This window comes from Podarcis bocagei (genome assembly GCF_964188305.1).
Source record: "Podarcis bocagei genome assembly, chromosome: W".
In the NCBI taxonomy this organism is placed as follows: domain Eukaryota; kingdom Metazoa; phylum Chordata; class Lepidosauria; order Squamata; family Lacertidae; genus Podarcis; species Podarcis bocagei.
The window spans coordinates 60,297,518-60,314,453 of NC_138131.1; positions in this window are offsets into that span (position 1 = coordinate 60,297,518).

Here is a 16,936-nt window from a genome sequence, read left to right on the forward strand (position 1 = left end):
GAGCTTGGTGGAGCAGTGCCCCAGTCCCCCTTAAGGATGAGCCTCCACTGACAGGGAGCAAGAAGGAATTTTAAATGGGGAACTGCAATATTGGCATGGGAACTACAATAGCTCAGTGTTGCAATTTGTCTACCCTACTTAATATTTACCATTAAGGAAAGTATAAAGTCATGGAGTAAATCCATTCAGCTTGTTGATGTGAAACAGCAGGCCTCAATCTGATACTGCAAGTGTTATGGAATTATTGAATATTCAGAAGTATACCTCTCCACCACTCCTTAGTCAGGCTAGTTTTGGGCATTTATGGCAAGATTATCCCAAGTGGAAAGGAATAATATATTTTCACTGTTATGTATTCAGTGGTCTGTCTTTGCCTGAGCTTGAGCCTGGACTAAGGATTCTGAGCTCCTGTGATAATTTGATAAATTGATTTGATAAATGATGTCCAATCACAGAACATTTCAGGATTTGGGCCTCTGCCATTGGCCCTTGAACTCTGAGTCGTGATTTGCAGCTTGGAAGTTTAGATACATAAGCGTAATAGGCCATATAGTAACAATTGCAAAGCTATCTACTCGAAACTACTTTTCAAAAATTAGATACAGCTTCTTATAATGCCAAAATCAACATCGCATGCACAGTAGTCTCTGCTGCAATGCAGAGAACTACAATGCTAGATAGGTCAACACTTTTAAAAACCCACTCTGGGAAGGTGCCATTCAGAATATGCAGTTGGGCAAAGCTCCAGGGCCAGATGGTTTAACCTCAAAATATTATAGATCTTTGAAGGACTGGATAATACAACCACTAAAGGAGGTTTGTAATGAAATTTTGGAGGGGGTTGGCCAAGGGTTTGAAAATGGTATAGGTGCAATTTATTCAGAGCAAAAGGCCAAACTAATAGTTAACAATGTGGTAACAGAGGGATTTAAGATAGAAAAAGGGACACGACAAGGCTGTCCAATTTCCCCATTGCTTTTCATTTCGGTCCTGGAGGTTTTGCTAAACATGATTAGAAGGGACCGTTTGATCAAGGGTATACAGGTTGGAGCTAAACAGTACAAATTGAAAGCTTTTGCAGATGACTTAGTATTGACGTTACAGGAGCCAGAATCTAGTACTAAAAGAGTATTAGAATTGGTTCAGGAATTTGGTCATGTGGCAGGATTTAAGCTGAATAAGTTAAAAACTAAGGTGCTTGAGAAAAATTTAACACCGATTGAGAAAGAGAGGTTTCAGAAGGAGACAGGTTTAACATTAGTCAAGAAAGTAAAATACCTGAGGGCATAGGCGCCGACTCCATGGGGCCTGAGGGGGCCCGATCCCCCTCAAAAATTCGTTTGGGGGGGCTCTGCCCCCCCAATAATCTTGGGCGCCCCTCCAGCAGAGCGCCGCCGCCGATCGCGCAGCTCTGCTCCTCGGCTCAGCTTCCCTCTCGCCTTGATGTCACGGCGCCCAGCTACGGTCTGTCCACCCCCCCTCTCCACCGACACCACCCCCAACACACACACACACACAACCTGCCCAGCGTGCTCCTAACGAGCGCCCACCTGCTAGCCTCAGTGTGGCTTCTCTGGTTCCTATTATGAATGTGATTTCTGCCTCTCAGTGTATAGAAGGCATCGACAAGGGTGTGTGCCCCCTTCTTTCTTTCTCTCTCCCTCTCCCCCCTTTCTCTCTCTCTCTCACACACACACCACAGGGAAAGGCATGTGCTGGGAGGTGGGCAGGGGGGAGCGGGGGGTGAGGGGAGAGGCGGCAGCAGCAGCGGGGAGTAAGGGAGAATAGCGATATAAAATCAATTGCGGCTGGAGGGTGAGCGAGAGTTTCAGCTGGGCTGTAGGGCGGGCGGTGAGGGGGGGAGAGTGTGAATCTGTGGGGAAGGCGAGAAGGAAGGAGGGAGGGATAGGGGTGAGATTGAGAGAGGGGGAGGGAGGAGGGGTGGGGGAAGGAAGGAAGGAAGGGTTGGAGGAAAGGAAAGAAATGAATGAAACAGGAAGCAACGAGAAGAAGGAAGGATGGAAAGGGTTGGAGGAAAGGAAGGAAGGAAGGAAGGAAGGAAGGAAGGAAGGAAGGAAGGAAGGGAGGGAGAGAGAGAGGGGTGAGATTGAGGGAGGGGTGGAAAAGGAAGGAGGGAGGGAGGGAAAGAGAGAGAGGGAAGGAAGAAGGGAAAGAAAGAAAGAGCAGGGAAGGGTTGGAGGAAAGGAAAGGAATGAATGAAACAGGAAGCAATGAGAAGAAAGGAAGGAAGGAAAGGGTTGGAGCAAAGAAAGGAAGAAAGGAAGGAAAAAGGAAGGGAGGGAGGGAGGGTGAGATTGAGGGAGGGGGTGGAAAAGGAAGGAAGGAAGGAAGGAAGGAAGGAAGGAAGGAAGGAAGGAAGGAAGGAAAGAAAGAAAATGAATGAAATAAGGAGCAATTAGACGAAGGAAGGAAGGAAAGAAAAAGCAGGGAAGGGTTGCAGGAAAGGAAAGAAAGGAATGAAATAGGAAGGGAGGAAGGAAGGAGCATCGAAGGGTTGGAGGAATGGAAGAAAATGAATGAAATAAGAAGGAATGAGACGAAGGAAGGAAGGAAGGAAGGAAGGAAGGAAGGAAGGAAGGAAGGAAGGAAGGAAGGAAGGAAAGAAAGAAAGAAAGAAAGAAAGAAAGAAAGAAAGAAAGAAAGAAAGAAAGAAAGAAAGAAAGAAAGAAAGAGGGGAGCAGTGGAAAGAGGGAGGGGAAAAAACAGGAAGGAAGGAAGGAAGGAAGGAAGGAAGGAAGGAAGGAAGGAAGGAAGGAAGGAAGGAAGGAAGGAAGGAAGGAGTACTTAGGCTATGTCTCTTGGGACAGGTTAGCTGAGCTCCTGAGCAAGCGCCCCGTCCCCGCCTGCCCTCTTCGCCCCTCGGCCCCGTCTGCCTCCGCCCCCGACTGTATCAGGACCCCCGCCTCCTCCCCACCTGCTCCCTCGCCAGCCAGCCAGCCAGCCAGCCGCGCGCCCTAGCCGGAGAGCCCCGGCCGTCCCCGTCGCGCAATCGGCTGGATCTCCCTTCAGCAGGCCGTGCTCACAACTCGGCCCAGGGACCCCCCAGCAGCGGATCTCCGGCCCAGCTGAAGAATCCGGCAACAAGCCCCCTCCTCCCCAATCGCTCCGCCAAAATACGCTCCAAAACCCCCCAGATAGGCCGCCGGCCGCCAAGTCTCGTGGCGCCCTGAGCGAGGGTCTCTCCCCAACACCGCCACCTCGAACTGCGTTCTCCCGGCTACCCGAGCGAACCAGCGGCAGGACCCCGGTATGCCCCCCCCCCAATATTTTTTATAAGTCGGCGCCCCTGCCTGAGGGTGAATATGACCGCTAAGAATTTAAACTTATTTAAAGATTTTTAAGTGCTGTCCATGAAGAAAGAATGGGCCATGATAAAGAGACTTAGTGGTTTTAATGGTAGGTGATGTTGCTGTGTTGTATTATATTATCTTTGTACATCGATTCATTTCTTGGAGTTAAGAATAGGACTAGGATAAATTGTGTTCGCTGAGCCCGTATTTTATACAGTCTGTATATGATGTTTGTTTGTTAATGTGTGGTGTGTTATGCCTAATAAAGGATTTTGAATTGAATTGAACTTATTTAAAGACAATTATGAGAAATGTTGGTCAGAAGTGAAAAAGGACTTAGAGATATGGTCAAACTTGAAGCTTTCTTTGTTAGGTCGAATTGCTGTTATAAAGATGAATGTATTGCCAAGAATGTTGTTTTTGTTTCAATCATTGCAAATTTTGGACAAAATGGACTGTTTCAAGAAGTGGCAGAGAGACATTTCTAGATTTGTCTGGCAGGGCAAGAAGCCCAGAATAAAATTTAAAATATTAACTGATGCAAAGGACAGAGGTGGATTTGCCCTGCCAGACCTTAAACTTTACTATGAGTCAGCAGCATTTTGCTGGCTGAAAGAATGGCTGCTTCTTGAGAACACAGACATTTTGGATCTAGAAGGTTTTAACAATGTTTTTGGGTGGCACAAGGTTAAAGCACATAAAGTATTTAAAAACCATATTGTCAGAAGAGCATTGTTTAATGTCTGGATAAGATATAAAGACTTACTTGAAAACAAACCCCCAAGGTGGCTATCACCAATGGAGGCGAGGGCTCAGAAAAAACTTAATATGGAGGTCAAATGGCCAAAATATTGGGAAATTTTGGAACAAGAAGGAGATAAATTGAAATTGCAGAGTTTTGAGAAATTAAAAGATAAAATGCGAGACTGGCTTCACTACTATCAGATAATGGAGGCATATAACTTGGATAAGAAAATTGGCTTCCAGGTGGAAAAATCAAAATTAGAAACAGAACTGTTAGAACCTAAAACTAAGACTTTGTCAAAGATGTATAACTTGCTGTTGAGATGGAATACTCAGGATGAAACTGTGAAATCTGCCATGATTAAATGGGCACAAGATGTTGGACATAGTATTATGTTTGCTGACTGGGAACAGTTGTGGACCACAGGTATGAAATTTACGGCATATAATGCCCTAAGAGAGAATATTATGAAAATGATATACAGGTGGTACATGACCCCAGTCAAGCTTGCAAAAATCTATCATTTGCCCGATAATAAATGTTGGAAATGTAAAGAAACTGAAGGTACATTTTTTCACCTTTGGTGGACGTGCCCAAGGATTAAGGCTTTCTGGGAGATGATTTATAATGAAATGAAAAAGGTATTTAAATATACCTTCCTGAAGAAACCAGAGGCCTTTCTCCTGGGCATGGTCAGCCAATTGGTGCCAAAGAAGGATAGAACTTTCTTTATGTACGCCACAACAGCAGCAAGAATACTCATCGCAAAGTACTGGAAGACACAAGATCTACCAACCCTGGAAGAATGGCAGATGAAGGTGATGGACTATATGGAACTGGCAGAAATCCGAGACCAGGGAGAAGAGTTGGTGGAAGAAGATTGGAAAAAGTTTAAAGACTATTTACAGAAACACTGTAAAATTAATGAATGTTAGAATGATGGTGGATAGAAATTAAGTGGTCTTTTGCTGTAATGCTATAAGGGAATATGAGAAAATGGTTATTAATAGGTAAAAAAATAATAATGTTATATTTAAAAATTGAAGATTAAGATGAATGAAGAGGGGAGGGATTTGCTGAATTAACAATTGGAACTGGAATACAGAAAAGGAAGGTGTGAGGGGGTCCGGGAAATAAGCAAATGAAAAATATGTGATAGAAAGATTGAACTGTTTTTAAACTATTTTTATTTTGTATTTTTCTTTTTTCTTTTTCTTTTGTAATTTTTCTGAAAATCTTAATAAATATCTTATAAAAAAATAAAAAATAAAAACCCACTCTGATACCAACAAGAGTCATAGGAGGATTTATGTTTCCTTTGAGTACAACTATATGACAGCCAAAATTGAAAAAATAACAAGACGCCATTGGTATATTCTGAAAGAAATTCCTGGCTGTGAAGTCTTTCCCTGCCTCGCCAAACGACGTACTAGATCACTTAGGGATATGTTAGTACACACTGACTTAAAACACACATGTACACAGTAGACCTTGACAACAGGTTTTTTTCAAATGTGGACATTGCACCACATGTAGGTTTGCATTACTAGTAAAAGAATAGTTAAGACTTCAACTTTACCATACAGTCATGTGTGCCACAGCACAGGTTGTTTATATAATTAAGTGCCCTTGTGGCTTACTGTATGTTGGGCATAAGACCTATCAGGACCTATCAGAGCATCGCAGTAGGATCAGAAACAAAAACGTAGATGCACCTTTGGTACAGCACTTCATTCAGGAATCACATACTGAAGATGATCTAACATTTTTTGTTCTTTAGGCTTACCAGGGGCCTCTAGATCAAGCAAGGAAGGTTCTACAACAGAAAGAAAGTAGGTTTGTTTTCCTATGGAATATGCTTCATCCTTTATGGTTAAACACTGAATTCTGTAGCTTTGCCGTGCGCCAGTACTCTAGGTTCTTGTGGTCCGTGCGGACCTGCACGGTGTGCTTGGCTCCAATGAGGAAGTGCCTCCACGCCTTGAAAGCCGCGTGGATGGCCAGCAACTCCCTGTCCCAGATGGTGTAGTTCTGTTCCGACTTGCTGAGCTTCCGGGAGTAGAAAGCGCAGGGCCTCCAGTTCCCCTGCGGGTCTTCCTGTAAAAGGACGGCCCCCACCGCTCTGTCAGATGCGTCAGTCTCAACCCTCATGGGCCTGCCGGGATTCACGTGTAGCAGCTGTTCTTCGGACGCGAAGAGACTCTTAAGTCTCCTGAAGGACTGCTCTGCCTGGTCCGTCCAGGTGAACTTCTTCTTCTTGGAGCTGAGAGTGTCCGTGATAGCTGCCGTCTCCCTGGCGAAACCCCTGATGAACTTGCGGTAAAAGTTGGCGAAGCCGACGAACCTCTGGACCTCCTTCCGATTTCGCGGGCTTTTCCAGTCCAACACCGCGCGGACCTTGGCGCTGTCCATGGCTAGTCCCCTGTCGGACAGCCTATAGCCCAGAAAATCCACCTCCGTCACGTCGAATTGGCACTTCTCCAGCTTGGCGTAAAGCCTGTGCTCCCGTAGCCTCTGCAGGACCTCCTTAACGTCGCTCTCGTGAGCCTCCGGCGATTCCGAGAAGATCAGAATTTCGTCGAGGAAACATACGCACTTCTTGTAGAGGAGTCCCGCTAGCACGTGGTGCATAAAAGCTTGGAAATAGTGGGAGCCATTCTGGAGACCAAACGGCATAACTCTGTATTCGTAGGTGCCCAACGGCGTGAACATGGCCGTCTTCCACTCATCACCCTCTCGCACGCGTATGAGATTGTAAGCTCCGCGGAGATCCAACTTGGTGAAGATCTTCCCTTTCCGCACCGTCGCGAGCAGGTCGTCAATCTTGGGCATGGGAAAGGCCGCGGGCTTTGTCTTCGAGTTTATGAATCTAAAGTCTACGATCAGCCTCTTTTGGGGCGTGTCCTTCTTCTTCACGAAAAACACAGGACTGCCCCCTACAGCCTTTGATTCTCGGATGAATCCCCGCTGCAGGTTGTGATCTATGAACTCCCTGAGCTCCTGCAGCTCATCCTCGGACATGGAATACAGCTTCACAGGCGGCAGCGTTGTCCCTGGCAAGAGGTCAATTGCGCAATCGTAGGGCCGGTGGGGTGGCAACTGGTCAGCCTCCTTTTCGCAGAAGACCTCCAAAAACCCCTTGTACTTGAGGGGTACTGCTTGCGCCATGCTGAGACTTAGCTGCTGCCCCTCCTCTTGGCCCTCCTCCTCCTGACCGGTCTGGATGCAATGCTGCGCGCAATAGGACGAGCCGAAAGTGAGCTGCCGCTGGTACCACGCCATGGTTGGGCTGTGCCTATCCAGCCAACTCATGCCTAACACTATAGGTGTGTCTGACAGGCGGGTGACGTTGAAACTGATGACTTCTCGGTGATTGCCAATCTGCATTACCATGGGTGGCGTCTGTTGTACCACCTGCCCACCCAGCAGCTTCCTGCCATCCACTGTGACCACGTTCAATGGCAGCGTGGCTGGTAGGAGCTCTATGCGATGCTGCTTGACGAAGTGCACCCCCACGAAGTCTGCGTTGCTCCCACTGTCAATTGTAATGGGGACTTCCAGGGTGCGTCCATTAGGTAGCTGGAGAGTTGCAGTGAGCTGCACCACTGGCTTGGGTGGCAGGGGGTTTGTATGCTGCAAAAGCGCTGGGGACTGTCCTACTGACTCGCCTGGCTGTGCCCCAGCATTTCTGCTTCCAGCCAGGCATTGTCGTTTCCCTGAAATTGCTCTTCAGGTAGTGCTGCTGCAGTTACTGTTGCTAAGGCTGCAGTGTGCTTTTGGAGCCTCTGGGGACACTCTTTGGCCATGTGCATCGCACTGTCACAGATGTAACACTTCCTGTTCCCTCTAGGAGGCTTCGTCTTGACTGCTCCGGACGCTGGGGCTCCGGCAGCTGACTGAGCCTGTGCACCACCAAGTTCCATTGGTTCCTCCCCTGCCTGCAGCTGAGGTGAGGGACGCGTACGTCCTAGATCCCTGGGAAAGAAAGGAGGCGCTCTAGAGGGTGTGTGAAGCTGGCGACCCTCCTCATTGTGCCAAGGGCGTTCTTCGTGGCGCACTCCAATGGCGAGCGCCCGCTGCACAAGTTCTGCTAGGGTTTGAGGTCTGACCCCCCTTGCCAATTCATCTTTTACAGGGCCAGACAACCCCTCCCAAAACAAGTCTCTTACTGCCAGGGAATCTTTCTCCCATTTCAGTACATTCAGCAAGGCAAAAAACCTAGCATGATACTGACGTACTGTAGCCTTGCCTTGCCTTAAACCATGCAGCTCCTTGCGTGCTATATCCACATCCACGGTAGATTGGAAGCAAGCGTCCATGGCTTTGATAAATTCATCTGAGTCCCTTCGAGCAGGACAATCTTCGCGCCACAGATTGCGCAGCCAAGCCCTCGCTTCCCCATGCAAGTGGGACACAATGAACCCCACCTTCTCCTCCTCATCTTTAAAGTCGTCGCGAAGCAAATGCAACGCATATTCGACGTCTGCTCGAAAACTGGGGTACTGCTTCAGGTTCCCATCAAAGTGGGCTACCAAGTTGCCTCCCCTTCTGCCCAGTCCTACGCCTGCAGATCTGGACCCCGGGAATCCCACTTGGCATGCATGATCCCACCTGGCTTGCAGATCCTGGCATCGCTTTTCCGCCTCTTCCCCCTTCTTCTGGGAGACCACTACCGCAGTGGTAAGCTGGGAGACTGCGTTGCGTAGATCAGCTATCTGCTCCTCCATACTCATGGCCGCCAAACTTCGTGAGCTTCGCAAAAAATTTTTTGCGTACTTTTGGGAGGGGACTTACTGTCAGGGCTGCCTCAGGTCTCAGCTCACAAAAGACCAACGCCAAGCTCTTCTTATATACAAGGGTGTTTATTGCAGTTCATTATGGGTTCCACAACCGAGGCGTGCAGCCCCGCGTCTCTTAGCCTAGACGTTTGAAGTCCCCTCTGAATCGGTCCCACCCCTACACCAGTTTAATAAGCTAACGCTGCCCCACCTCTTTCTCTCTTTCCTTTTCCGCCGGGTCTTTCTGCCCGTCGGGGTTCCTCCCCTCCTGCTTTCTCCTGAAGCGGAGTCTCCAGACTGCTCCTGCCCCCTCCTGTGGGCTTTGGGTCCTGGCCCCTCCTCCTCCGGGCTCCCTGTTCTCCCGCACGCCTCCTCATTTGAACTTGGCGCGCGCGCCCAACTTCTGACCTTCCTTTTGACAGTTATGCTACTCCCCTCACTGCTTTCCTCCCCTTCCGGGAGAACGGCTTGCTCTGATCCCTCCCCTTTCTCTGTCGCCGGAGCTGCTCCCTCTGACACACTGGAACCTCCCCCTCCCTCGCTGCGCTCTGGTGGGGAGGCTGGCCCTGATTCCCAGCTGCCGCTTTGGGGTCCCCTGCTGGCCCCCCGCTCCTGACACTTTCCCCCCGGGGCTCCCCTTGCCCTTACCACAGGCGCCCCTTTCTGGGAATCCTCTGATTCGCTGGAGAGACTCATGGAATCCCCTGCGTCATTGCTATCCTCTTCCTCGCTCTCCTGGGATTCCTCTCCATCGCTCTCCATTTCCTGCCTTCCCTGTGCCTCTGTCCCTGTACCCCTGACAGGTGTCATCTGCAAATTTGATCAGGATGCCCTTGAGTCCATCATCCAAGTCGTTGATAAAGATGTTGAATAAGACCGGGCCCAAGACAGAACCCTGTGGCACCCCACTAGTCACTCTTCTCCAGGATGAAGAGGAACCATTGATGAGCACCCTTTGGGTTCGGTCAGTCAGCCAGTTACAAATCCACTGAGTGGTAGCATAGTCAAGACCGCATTTTACCAGCTTCTTTACAAGAATATCATGGGGCACCTTGTCAAATGCCTTGCTGAAATCAAGGTAGGCTATATCCACTGAGTTCCCTTCATCTACCAGGCTTGTAATTCTGTCAAAAAACGAGATCAGGTTAGTCTGACATGACTTATTTTTCAGAAATCCATGCTGACTATTGGTGATCACAGCATTCCTTTCTAGGTGCTCACAGACTGTTTTCTTAATGATCTGCTCCAGAATCTTCCCTGGTATTGATGTCATCAGCTTCCTCCAGAATCTGGACGTGAACTGCCAGCCTCTGTCGGATAAAATCCTCAAAGGGGGGGGGGGGCATGCAACCTGAAAACATGCTCTACAAACAGCTTTGCTGTTTCTTCTGCAGTCACCGCATGCGAGCACGCAATAAAATGGCACATTTTGGTCATCAAGTCAACTACCACCATTACTGCCGTTCTCCCCCTAGCTTTGGGTAAATCCGTCATAAAATCAATTGCTACCACCTCCCATGGTCTCTCTGGTGTGGGTAAGGGCTCCAGTAACCCTGCAGGTGCTGTCCTCTCCCCCTTCGCTCTCTGGCAGCACTGGCACCCGCGTACATATTCCTTCACATCTTCCCTCACCCGTGGCCACCAAAACTGCCTGGTGACCAGTAGCATTGTCTTATGTTGGCCAAAATGTCCTGCCGTGGGGTTGTCATGCAGTTGTTTGAGTATTCTGCCCCTCAAATCCCCCTCAGGTATGTACAATGCACCCTTATAGTACAGTGCCCCATCCTTTACTTCGAACCCCCCCCCCCCGAGTTTCCCCAGTGATACCAATTTCCCGGATCTTGGTTTGTGCATCCTGATCATCCCTCGTCAGACCGGCCAGCTCTTGCATCCCGACGAACACTCCCCCACACACCCATCTGTCCTCGGGAATGACATGTCGTGCTTCTGGTCCTCCCTCCCCTTCCTCGTATTCAGGCTTGCGAGAGAGGGCGTCTGCTCTGACATTTTCCTTCCCAGGCACGTACCTAATCTCAAAATTAAACTTGGAAAACTCTTGAGCCCCCCGCACCTGTCGTTGGTTGAGCACTCTTGCCGTTCTCCAATACTCCAGGTTCTTGTGGTCAGTACACACCTGGACTTTGTGCTGTGCGCCTATGAGAAAATGTCGCCACCGTCGAAAAGCCTCGTGAATTGCCAGCAGTTCTCGATCGTACACTGTGTAGTTTTGCTCTGACTTGTTCAGCTTCCTGGAAAAGAAGGCACACGGCTTCCACTGTTCCCCATTTTCCTGCTGGAGCAATATGCCCCCCACAGCTCTGTCTGGCGCGTCCGTCTCTAGCCTCATCGGCTTCTGCAGATCCACATGTAGGAGCTGCTCTTCCGACGCGAAAGCCCTCTTAAGCTTTTCAAAGGAACGCTGTGCCTCTTCTGTCCATTCGAACTTCTTCTTACTGCTGAGACAATCCGTTATGGGTGCCGTTAGATGGGCGAAGTTCTTGATGAACTTCCTGTAGAAATTTGCAAACCCCAAGAACCTCTGCACGTCCTTCCTGTTCTTGGGGGGCTTCCATTCTAGCACGGCCTGCACCTTGCCTGGGTCCATGGCCAAGCCCTTGTCTGACAACCTGTAGCCCAGGAACTCCACCTCTCGTGCATGGAATTGGCATTTCTCCAGTTTGACCCACAGCTGATGCTCCTGCAGCCTTTTCAGCACTTCCCTGACATCTTTCACATGCTGCTCCTCGTTCTCTGAGTAGATAAGTACGTCGTCCAGGAAGGCCACACAATTCACAATTGGAGTCCGAAGGGCATAACTAAGTACTCAAAGGCTCCCAGAGGGGTGAACATGGTGGTTTTCCATTCATCCCCCTCCCTCATCCTTATCAAGTTGTACGCCCCCCGAAGGTCCAGCTTGGTAAAAATCTTCCCCTTCCTTACCCTGGCCAAGATTTCATCAGTTCTGGGCATTGGGAAGGTCATTGCTTCCGACACCCTGTTCAACCCACGGTAGTCCACTACGAACCTGGGCTCATGGGAGTCTCTCTTGTCCACAAAGAACACTGGACTACCCCCCACCACCCTCGATTCCCTTATGAACCCTCGCTTCAGGTTCTTGTCAATAAACTTCCGCAATTCCTGCATCTCCCTATCTGACATGGCGTACAGCTTGCCCACTGGCAGCTGAGCGTCTGGGAGCAAGTTGATCTGGCAGTCAAAGGGCTTGTGGGGGGGTAGCCGATCCGCCTCCTTCTCGCTGAAGACTTCTTCCAAGTCCGCATACTGAGGTGGTATCTTCCCTTTTTCCCCTACTGCCATCCCTGCCACCCTGGCTACTGCCATCCTCAGGCCTTCCCCTCCGTGGCAATGCTCTACGCAGTGGGCCGACCCAAAGGTGACTGTCCGCTGATGCCACCCTACTACTGGGTCGTGCAGTGCCAGCCAACTCATTCCCAGTATGATAGGTGGTCCTGCTAAGGTGGCTACGTGAAAGGCAATGGTCTCAGTGTGTCTGGAAACTGTCATTTTCATGGGCGGGGTCTGGTGGGTCACTTCCCCTCCCAAAAGTTCTCTCCCATCAATCGTGGTTACTTGCAGGGGATGTTCTAGAGGCACCACCTGTAGCTGGTGTTCTAGCGCAAAATCCTTGCTAAAGAAGTTGCAAGAGCTGCCTGAATCCAGCAGCGCCTTCACTTTGATGGGGTGTCCGTTTGGGAGTTCTAGCACCACCTCTATGACGATGGCTGCTCGGGGAGGGTCTGGTTTGGGCACGTCTACTGGTTGCTCGCCTGGCTGCTGTGCCCTCCTTCCTGCAGCCAAGCACGGCCGTTTCCCGGCGCCTCTTTTTTTTCCTCCTCACTCCCCACTGCCCCCACCATTCCTTGCCACGCCTTCTTCTGAGGGCATACTCTGGCAAAATGTCCCGGCTGCTGGCATAGGAAACACCTCTTACTGGTTTTCCCCTCCTTCTTACGCACCTCGCTGGAGTTTGAAAACCCGCACACGCGCGCTCCTCCAATCTCCATTGGCTCCTCGGGTGGCACAGTAGACACTGGTATGTCTGGAATGCGGTTGTCATGCCAACGCTCTGCTCTCCCTTCCCGCCTTTCCAGCGTGCGCGTCTGTCAGGGGCTCAGGGACAGAGGCACAGGGGAGAGAGGAGATGGAGAGCGAAGGGGAAGAATCTGAGGGCAGCATAGGGGAGTATGACAGTGACTCGAGAGATTCCATGAGCTTCTCCAGCGAATCAGAAGATGCCCAGAAGGAGGCGCCGATGGTCAGGGTGAGGGAGGTCCCAGGGGGGACACACCAGAGACAGGGGGCCAGCGGGGACTCCCAAAGCAGCAGCTGGAGATCAGGACCAGCTTCCCCACCAGAGCAGAGTGGGGGGGGGGAAGAGTCACAGGTGTCAGGTCCAGCTAGCCCCCCCCCCGAAGGGGGAAGCAGTGACAGGAGCAGTGAAACGGTCAGGAGGAAGGTTGCCGGCTGGGCGCGCGCGCCAAATTCAAATGTACAGGCGCGCGGGACAGCAGAAAGCCCAGATCGGGAACCAGGTCCTAAAGCCCGCCGGAGGCAGGGGGAAGACTCAGGGGATTCAGCGTCAGAAGAGTCTAGGAAGGGAGAAAACCCAGCTGACAGGCGGAGCCAGCGGAGGAAAGAGCAAAGGAAGAGGTGGAGCAAGGCTAGGGTCTTAAACTGGTGTATGGGGGGAGGAGACTCAGATGGAGCTTCAGCGGTCTAGAGTCTCAGACGTAGAGCTGCACGCTGCTGATGTGAAAGGGAAACTGAACTTCAATAAAGACTTTTGTATATAACAACGGACTGGCGTTGGTCCTTTGTGAGCTGGGACCTCGGGCAGCTCTGACAGCGTCTCTTGTCGGACTCCTACAGCGAGTGCCAACTTGGTCAGCTGGTCCATCGATTCCGGGTGGGGTGAGCGGGAAAGTTCGTCTCTCACCCAAGGGGATAAGCCCTCCTCAATAACATTTGTACTGGTTCCGAACTCAGGTCCCACCCAAGTTTATGGATCAGCATAGCAAATCTCAACCAGTACTCTCTCACTGACTGGTTTCCTTGTTTGCACCCCATCAGTTCTTTGCGCGTCACGCTCAGTTCAACATCGCTCGAGAACATGTGATCCATCGCGCTAAAAAACTTTCTCAGGTCCCTCAAGGCCGCGTTCTCCGCTGCCATTAAGGGTCGAACCCAATCTCTGGCCCGCCCCTCCAGGTGCCCCACCACGAAAGCGACTCTTCCCCCATCGTGGGCAAAGTCATCGTACTACAGCTCCAGCGCATACTGCACTTCTGTCTTAAAAACGTTATAATCTCTGGGGTTGCCCCCAAACTTCTGCACAAGTCCTGGTACCTTTCTTGCGATGGGGGTAATCTTCCCCTGGGCATCATGTGTCCTCCTTTCATCCAGCCGCGCCGCTAGTAGAGCCAGCTGCTGCTCCAAGTCTCAGTTTCTCTCCTCCAGACTCTGTCCGCCTTTGGCCCCCTCTCCTGCGCCGGCTCCTCCGGTTTGACTCATGATTGTATCCCGGTCCTCTTGCACACAAGCAACGTAAGGGACTCACGGATTGCTGTCACGGGAATTGGGGTTGCTTGTGTGTAAACCTCTAGCTGTTCCAAACTGCTTAGTGTCGGTTGTGTCTTTCCCTGACTGAGCAGCCTTGGCGCTGCTGCTCAGTTGCTAGCAGAATCCGTGAGTGGGCGTCTCCTAAATTTCCTCCAGCATAAGAATTCCTTAACGGACAACATTCGCCTCGCCTCTCTGCGCGGAAGCCTTCTGCGCAGAGTGGGCGTGCCGAGTGGTGGTCCTCCACCCTCCCCACTGACTTCACTGGAAGAGTCTCGGAGCCTCGCCTCCGAGCTGCTCTCCGCCTCTCCCTTCTTCCTGGTGTCCCCTGGACTTCCTTCCCCAAATGACGTTCTCTCTCTTCCCTTACTAGTCCCCTCTCCTGCAGAATCTGGGAGCCTCGCCTCTCCACTATGCTCTGATGTCAGTTCTCTGACACACACACTTTGCGATTTCTGTGTCAATGTGCATTAACAGCAAAGAACACGACTTGAAGTAAGCGAAATCCAAGATTCTTCTCTCTATGTAGCTGGAACCCAAAACAACCTGTTTGGCTTTGTTTGGGGTTATTACACTTCGCTTTGCTATTTGTGGGTGAATGCACACCGAAAGGGCAATCGAAGCTTATTCGTCCTTTTTCTATTGAGATGGAACCAAAACACCTATGCTTGATTTGGGCTGATAACAAATATGTCATCTGCGATTTTTGGTTGAATGTGCATTCTAACCCCCAAAACACCAATTTGAAATAAGCCCAATCAGAGCTTTATCATCTTCTTTTTATGTAGATGGAACCCAAAACACCTTTTTGCTTTCGTTTGGGGTGACTCTAGCGCACACCCAAATAAAAAAAAAAGCCCAATCAAAGCTTATTCGTCTTCTTACTATGCATATGGAAGCGAAAAGATGGTGTTGTGTTCTTTTGGTCTCATTGCACACTGTCAGTGGCTCAGGAACAGAGGTACAGGGGAGAGAGGAAATGGAGAGCGAAGGGGAAGAATCTGAGGGCAGCGTAGGGGAGTATGACAGCGACCCGAGAGATTCATAGAATCATAGAGTTGGAAGAGACCACAAGGGCCATCGAGTCCAACCCCCTGCCAAGCAGGAAACACCATCAGAGCACTCCTGACATATGGTTGTCAAGCCTCTGCTTAAAGACCTCCAAAGAAGGAGACTCCACCACACTCCTTGGCAGCAAATTCCACTGTCGAACAGCTCTTACTGTCAGGAAGTTCTTCCTAATGTTTAGGTGGAATCTTCTTTCTTGTAGTTTGGATCCATTGTAGTTTGGCTCCGTGTCTGCTTCTCTGGAGCAGCAGAAAACAACCTTTCTCCCTCCTCTATGTGACATCCTTTTATATATTTTAACATGGCTATCATATCACCCCTTAACCTCCTCTTCTCCAGGCTAAACATGCCCAACTCCCTTAGCCGTTCCTCATAAGGCATCGTTTCCAGACCTTAGACCATTTTGGTTGCCCTCCTCTGGACACGTTCCAGTTTGTCAGTGTCCTTCTTGAATTGTGGTGCCTAGAACTGGACACAGTACTCCAGGTGAGGTCTGACTAGAGCAGAATACAGTGGCACTATTACTTCCCTTGATCTAGATGCTATACTCCTATTGATGCAGCCCAGAATTGCATTGGCTTTTTTAGCTGCCGCGTCACACTGTTGGCTCATGTCAAGTTTGTGGTCAACCAAGACTCCTAGATCCTTTTCACATGTACTGCTCTCAAGCCAGGTGTCACCCATCTTGTATTTGTGCCTCTCATTTTTTTTGCCCAAGTGCAATACTTTACATTTCTCCCTGTTAAAATTCATCTTGTTTGTTTTGGCCCAGTTCTCTAATCTGTCAAGGTCATTTTGAAGTGTGATCCTGTCCTCTGGGGTGTTAGCCACCCCTCCCAGTTTGGTGTCATCTGCAAATTTGATCAGGATGCCCTTGAGTCCATAATCCAAGTCGTTGATAAAAATGTTGAATAAGACCGGGCCCAAGACAGAACCCTGTGGTACCCCACTAGTCACTCTTCTCCAGGATGAAGAGGAACCATTGATGAGCACTCTTTGGGTTCGGTCAGTCAGATTCCATGAGCTTCTCCAGCGAATCAGAAGATTCCCAGAAGGAGGCGCCGATGGCCAGGGCAAGGGGGGTCCCAGGGGGAACACACCAGAAACAAGGGGCCAGCGGGGACTCCCAAAGCAGCAGCGGGAGATCAGGACCAGCTTCCCCACCAGAGCGTAGTGGGGGGAAGAGTCCCAGGTGTCAGGACGAGCGTCTCCCCCAGCAGGGAGAGAAGATGAGTCAGGGCTGACCATGGCTCTATCGGAGAGTGGTGGAACGGAGGGGAGGTCAGGTTCAGCTAGCCTCCCAGAAGGGGGAAGCAGTGACAGGTGGGAACGTTTGGGCAAAGAGGGGCTGCCAGGACCCAAGCCGGAGGGAGTTGGCCTCGGGAAGAGGGGGGGGCAGCATCGTAGCCCACTTCGACGGGGACCTGCAGCAGTATCCTAACTTCAGGGCAGAC